General features: G+C 40.0%; 1 pseudogene; it reads left to right on the top strand.

Annotated features, from left to right (window-relative positions):
* Window positions 1-7,090: 7,090 nt before the first annotated feature.
* LOC132534542 (small nucleolar RNA SNORA17) lies at window positions 7,091-7,248 on the top strand (annotated as a pseudogene).
* Window positions 7,249-7,537: the final 289 nt, after the last annotated feature.

A 7,537-nucleotide genomic window follows, 5' to 3' on the forward strand; every position in this document is an offset into this window, starting at 1 on the left:
TGCTTTAGTCACTGCACCATCTCCTGAGTCACTGGGTATCTACTATACATATAAAATGGATGAAGAAAAATGGAAAAGTCAGGTGGAATTTTACATATAGACTGTACCATTGAGGAAAAGACAACACTTTGTGAAAGAAAGGTACCAATATTTTTGCCACTAGAAGTTATAAAACAAGATGTGGAGATACGTAATATCTACTATGTAAATGTACTATACATAGGGAAAGAGGCCGGCTGGGAGTATGAATCGACCTGTCAACGCCCATTTTCAGCAGGGAAGCAATTATAGAAGCCAGACCTTCCACCTTCTGCATCCCACAATGACCTTGGGTCCATACTCCCAGAGGGCTAAAGAATAAGAAAGCTATCAGGAGAGAGATGGGATACGGAGTTCTGGTGGTGGGAATTGTGTGGAGTTGTACCCTTTTCCTATGGTTTAGTCAGTTTCCTTTTTATAAATACATTTTAAAAAAAAAATAATCAAAGTAGAAGACTCAATTATTTACTTGGTCTCATGTCTAAAGATCAAATAAATTGTTATAAAGTCACAATTAATGTACATCAAATTACTAATGCAAGTGATCTCAAGACTCAAGTCAAAATCTACCTTTCATTTTGTGTTTTATACTCCGGATATATGTCCGTCCTACCCACTTATCCTAAGACCACCAAATCGTGTAATGAAGTCAAGTTTATTGATCTATAGCTGTCATTGATGTTTCAAGACTGATTTGTAGGCTGTAACTTCTGAGTTTTTTCTGGAACTTTGACTTTGAATAAAAAGTACACAAGGCATGATTATTAAATTAACTCTCTTCATTTTCCTTTTTGTTGGAAAACTAGCATGTGTATCAATTACCCTCCCCTTTGCTTGTTTTTTAACTGCTGGTAGAAGTTATTTATCACCATGTCTCTCAGCCAGCTGGGGAAAAAAATTTTTTTAGCAAGTTCCTCTTCCTCCCATTGGTCAGAGAATAAAACTGCTCTCTTTTCAGTTCTTTTATTTATTTATTTATTTTGTTTGTGTTCTGTATTTATTGCCTCATAGACAAGATGGGACTAAGAGTAGCAACACTGTGGAGACTGTACATGGAGGAAATGTGAAAATTCTAAGATTTGGGGGATGAAATAGGATAAATTAACATGGAGAAAGGCTAAGAGAAAAGCAGCACTGTGAAAGACTGCATAGCAGGTATAGATAGCAAAACTGTCCTACAGCCGGGTGTCCTTGTGAAATTTCCGTGCTTAGATGTGGAATGTTGTGGCCCCAAGTCCCTTATCTGAAATTCTGTACCTCATTGGGATATTGAAGTCACTTCTCTGTGTCAAAGTAAATTATGTAAAAGTGGAGTACCTCATTCTTAGTGATACAATTTTACATAAAAAAAATTTCTGATAGTCTCTTTTTCTTTAAAATAAATTAAGTTTTTATTTATTTAATTTATTTTCCTTTTTGTTGCCCTTGTTGTTTAACATTGTTGTGGTTATTAATGTCATTGTTGTTGGATAGGACAGAGAGAAATGGAGAGAGGAGGGGAAGACAGAGAGGAGGAGAGAAAGAAAGACACCTGCAGACCTGCTTCACCGCTTGTGAAGCGACTCCGCTGCAGGTGGGGAGCCGGGGGCTCGAGCTGGGATCCTTACGCAGGTCCTGGCGATTTGCACCACGTGTGCTTAACCCGCTGCGCCACCGCCCGACTCCCGATAGTCTCTCATTTTAGAGAACAAAGTTTCTTAATAGAAAAGCAGCAATCACTGTAAGGGAGTTACATTACAATGTGGTGTGTCCTTGAAAGAAATGATGTTTCCTGCTAACTCTATAGCTGACTTTATCTGTGTCTGATAAAAGCTGAGACAGATTTATATTTTCTCAGTCTGAACTAATTTCTAATTTCTCACCTCCACTGCAATCTGAAACACAGGGTCCTGTGTTTGGTTCATAATTCAGGACTGTGTCCAAACTAAGGTATAAATATAAAATGCACTATTTCCCCACCAAGGTCTACTCCACTGTCTTCTATGTGGTGAATGCTCAAATATATTTCTTGGACTGAATCTGGATACCAAGAAACAATATTTCAATTTAATTTCCCCCCCTTTGTTGCCCTTGTTGTTTTATTGTTGTTGTAGTTATTGATGTTGTTGTTGTTGGATAGGACAGAGAGAAATGGAGAGAGGAGGGGAAGACAGAGAGGGGGAGAGAAAGACACCTGCAGACCTGCTTCACTACCTATGAAGCGACTCCCCTGCAGGTGGGGAGCCGGGGGCTTGAACTGGGATCCTTACACCGCCACGTGCGCTTAACCTACTGCACTACCTCCCGACCCCCAAGAAACAATATTTAAAACTAATCAAAAGAATGCACATCGGGCTCAACCAAAACTCAAGTGGCAGTTGAGGAGTTATACTAAAAAAGAAAACATCTCCCTATAGCCAAAACTGAAAGCAGGTCATTCCTCCCCAGCTGGAATAAACATTATTTTAACAAGATTTCAATAGGCACCCATTCAGCAGTTTCCCCTACAAATGAAACTTTCCAGAGGAAAAGAGAGTTGCGTACAAGGGTTAGTCCATGGTGAAAACCCTGCATATATGAATAATAATTTTTCAAGCTGGAGTCTTTCAGATTTCGCTCTTTATATGAATGATAACAGTAATCAGCATATCCTGTCTCATTCCACCTCGGGCACACATTAATTGCTTTAAAGGTCTACCATGTTATTATTGCTCAAATAATGTAGGTTAATCAATTCAACTCAAAATGTCATCATTAAACAAGCATATCCATTATAAAGAACATAATGAAGCTATTTGGAGTAGAAAACTAAGACCCACAGTGTCCCTTAAGAAAAGGACTTTTTGTATCCTAAGAACCCTTCCCACTTGCATCATGAAATATTAACACACTGCAAGGAGTTGTTTGTAAATTGGTCTTGTGGGTGTAAACCATAGAATGGATTGTACAAAAAGCTACTGTTCACAAGACCTAAAGACATCACACTAGTCTACGCATTTAATACTTGTAGAGCAAACTTACTAGAATTTGGTGAATGTAAAACTTCCTGTATGACAAAACAAATCTGCTTAGCAGTTACTTCAATGTAAGAGTTCATCAATCAAAATTTGATGAAATATAAATGAAAACTTAGATTACTAAATGAAAATCATTCTTTTTATTAATACTGTGTCAAAGCCTCACGTGAGTCACACCACTGCTTATTGGAATTCCCCTGGTCAATTTTATCATTCTTCTACTTTCAAAGAGAAAAAAGAGGGCAGACCACAACAACACTCCAACAATCACAGAGGGGAATTAACAGGTCCTGGTACACAAAGATAGGCCTAATTTGGGGTGAGAGTGTTTTTGAAAACATCTATTTCAGTGAGACAGAAAAAACTGTACCCTTGTGCCAACAACTGTACTGTAAACCATTAACCTACCAATAATAATGAAAACAATGGAATTCTATTACATTGGTGGTGGCAATATAAATTTGTGCAGCTCCTATAGAAAGGAGTATAAAGAATCCCGAAGTAAAAACGGAAATACCACCCTTAAGTACATATCCAAAGGGCATACGCACTTCTATATTCACAGATGTCTTATAGCAATGGAAGCAACCTAAATGCCCACTGATGGACAAATGGACATAAAAAGCTACGGGATACATAGTCAGTGGAATACTACTTTGTAACTAAGATATTGTTTCTTTTGGCACAGAAGACAGACCTGGAGGTGATCATGCTCTTACTGAAATAGGAGATTGAGTGTCAACTACTGGATAGTTAGGGTCACATGTAGAATACAGATAATTAAGCACAGGAACTTAAAAAAGTCTCTCAGACTGTGAGAAGTTTGGTGGTTATGGGGACTGCACAGCTGTTGGAAATACTCTTGCCTTACTGACTGTAAACAAGAGGAACGCTGTGCCATGTGTATGTACTTAGCACACCACAGAAAAGCTAACTGCCCTCACTAGCAATGGCTGAGACTGCCCTCTCTCTGAAGGGAGGCTGGATGAGCCTACTTTTTGTCACTTGAGGAAGGCTGGTCCTGAAATGAGTGCTGCCTCGAATGTTCCCAGCTGTGACCATAGACTGCGAGCTCAGACTGACAAGGACTCGGAGGTTATATAGACTTCTGCACTAAATTTGAATGTACATGGGCCCTGAGATGGATCAATGTGGTACAGTTAACAGTATTTATTTTCTTCATGTTTGGGAGCTACTCTCTGTCCATATCCAGCTTTCTAGCCCTATTCTCAACTCTGACATCATCTTCTCACAGAAGTTTTAGCCCACTGTTCCATGTTAACTATCAATCTCAGGCAAATAAAAAAAAAATTCACTAAAATAACGGGCCCCAAGGAACATACCTAAAACAGATTTCCTAGCTTACTACCCTAAAAATCCTATTTTCATCTGTTCTATCCCTACTTCCTGGTTCCTATTTTTAAAAATTATTTATTTTCCCTTTTGTTGCCTTTTTTTTATTGTTTGTTGTAGTTATTGTTGTCGTCATTTTTAGATAGGACAGAGAGAAATGGAGAGAGATGGGAAAGACAGAGAGGGGGAGCGAAAGATATAGACACCTGCAGACATGCTCACGGCCTGTGAAACGATTCCCCTGCAGTTGGGGAGCTGGGGGCTTGAACTGGGATCCTTATACTGGTCCTTACGCTTCACGCCACATGCGCTTAACCCGCTGCACTACCGCCCAACTCGCCCTGGTTCCTATTTATTAAACACTTTGTCCTGCCTCAGAACTTACTGCCTGTTTCCCAGTTGTTTTGTAAATCACTAATGTATATTTACGTATACATTAGTGATTTACAAAACAACTATATATATATATATATATATATATATTTTTTTTTTTAAAGCTGGTAAATTTTTAAGAACTTTAGGAACTGGAGATTATTTAAGGGAGGGTCTGGCATATTTTTCTTTTACTTTTGCTCTCTCCCGCTTGCTGCCCTTAGTTCCTGGTCTTTCATGTCTGGTGCTCCTGGGACCCGGGCATCAGGGAAGCTGAATGCTGGTGAACAATGTTTAAAAAGTCAGGACTCATGTCACACGGCTGGCTAGTCTTTTCTCTCTTGCCTATTTTCCCTGTCATGGTTTTTAAAGCCTAATATATCTTTTATGTCCCTGCACAAAAAGTCTTTATTTTTACAATACACAGAACTTAGGTGGTGGTTGCAGTGTGAAGCCATACCCATTTAGTCTTATAAACTTACTGTATCACTGATATAATGTTAAATATAAATAAGTATAGAAGAAACCATTTTCATCTGCAACGGGAAAGGATATTTAAAACCACTTCATTGGGGTCAGTGAGTGGTAAAGCACCCACCTGGCAGGTGTGAGGCTCTAGGTTCTATCCCTAGCACCACAGAGAATTCCATGGATAGTGAAGTAGCACTTTACTCTCTTTTCCCTCTATCTCTGTCATCCTAAAAACAGAAAATAAAGCTGAGTCAGGGATGTAGCTCAGTGATGACACACATGCATGAGACTCCAGGTTCAATTTCTGCACTGCTTTAGCTGTCAATCCATAAACATGTAAGTCAAATGTAATCAGAATATAAGGTGAGCAGTTTCTTCGTGGTTTTGTATCTATATATAAAGTTGAACCACTTATTCCTATAGACTATCTTGAAAAGGACAGACATCTAGAAGACAGCTAAAAATGAATGCACAGGGTGACTGGTGGTAGCACAGGGGCTTAAGTGCACATGGTGAGAAGCACAGGGACCAGCATAAGGATCCCGGTTTGAGCCCCCAGCTCCCCACCTGTAGTGGAGTCGCTTCAAAAGCAGTGAAGCAGGTCTACGGGTCTTCAGGTGTCTATCTTTCTCTCCCCTTTTCTGTCTTCCCCTCCTCTCTTGATTTCTCTCTGTCCTATCCAACAACAGCAGTAACAATAATGACAACAACTAGGGCAACAAAAATGGGAAAAATGGCCTTCAGGAGCAGTGGATTTGTAATGCAGGCAACGAGCCCCAGAGATAACCCTGGAGGGGGGGGGGGGGAAGAGCAAAGACTTTGTGCCAAATGTTCCCTATTTTAATAAATAGCTATAATCCTAGATGGAAACAAGGTTTCTAGTGAGCATTAAGAGACAGCTACTACCTTTAAAGAGTTACACTAACAGAAAATTAATAATTTTCTTAGTTTTTTGATAAGCATGGGTATTAAAAGAATAAAAGTTGTGATCTCAAAGTAAGCCACAGTTTTATTTTCAAAATAAAAGTGTTTTGTTGTTGTTGTTGTTTTTTGCCATGAGGTTGATCACCGAGACTCAGTGCCTATGTTACGAATCCACTGCACCTAGAGGCCATGTTTCCCTTTGTTTTTCTTTTTCTAATTTTTATTTGACAGGACAGAGAGACCTGGGTCTTTGCACGTGGTGATATGAGCGCTTAACTGGGTGGTGCACCACCACCAGGGCCCCTAAAACGGGGGTCCTCACCCACTCAAATATTAGATCCATGTAATGAACCATGATTATGTGGAAGGCAATACATAAGTCACTGTTATAAACGTCAAATGTGAAATTAGTTTCAACTATTACTGGCTACAACATTTATTATTATTATTATTTTTTAAGTTATTTTATTTACTACCTGAGAAACTTTCACATGGGAGAGGGGAAAGGGAGAGTGAAAAAGAAGAAACTGAAAAGGAGAGGTAAGCCAGAGCATCACTGATGTACAAGTGGTACTAGAGATCAAACTGAGAACTTGAAGCATGCTAAATTCAACGCTCTAATGGATTTGCAAAGACTCTCTCATGCCTGAGACTCCAAGATCACAGGTTCAATCTCCACACCACCATAAGCCAAAGCTGAGCAGCACTCTAGTTAAAAAATAAATAATTAAATCCAATGCTCTACCAGTTGAGCCAATTCCAAAAGCAACGTTTGTCATTCTTTTAACTGATAATTCAGGACCACACAACCATAGCCATGCTTTTCCTGAGTTTTACCTCACCTCAAGTTTTATATGTATTACCTTACCTTTCAAAATCCCTAGTGCGGCTGCTATTTTACACAGAGAAATACCAAGCATCCAATCATCTTTTAACCTGCCCCTCGAGGTGTTAACAGATGTGGCTGCTGTGCCACTTGTGTCTCTAGGTGGCAGAGAGGAGAGAGAGAGGGAAAGAGGGAGAGAGGGAGAGGGGCTTGTCCATGTCCAGTGCTCTGACCTATGAGCAACTGGGTGATCGATAGCCTGGCACTCCAAAAAAGAAAAACTTTCAAATATCCGGATAAATATTCTTTACTACTTTGAGAGTGTCTGTACTATCCGTACTCTCTATGATTAGGAAAGAATGTTTCATTCAGAGGGAGTTGGGTGGTAGCAACGGGTTAAGCGCACGTGGCGCGAAGCGCAAGGACCGGCGTAAGGATCCCAGTTCAAGCCCCTGGCTCCCCACCTGCAGGGGAGTCGCTTTACAGGCGGTGAAGCAGGTCTGCAGGTGTCTTTCTCTCCCCCTCTCTGTCTTCCCCTCCTCTCTCCATTTCTCTC

Source organism: Erinaceus europaeus, chromosome 18, assembly GCF_950295315.1.
Source record: "Erinaceus europaeus chromosome 18, mEriEur2.1, whole genome shotgun sequence".
Lineage (NCBI taxonomy): Eukaryota > Metazoa > Chordata > Mammalia > Eulipotyphla > Erinaceidae > Erinaceus > Erinaceus europaeus.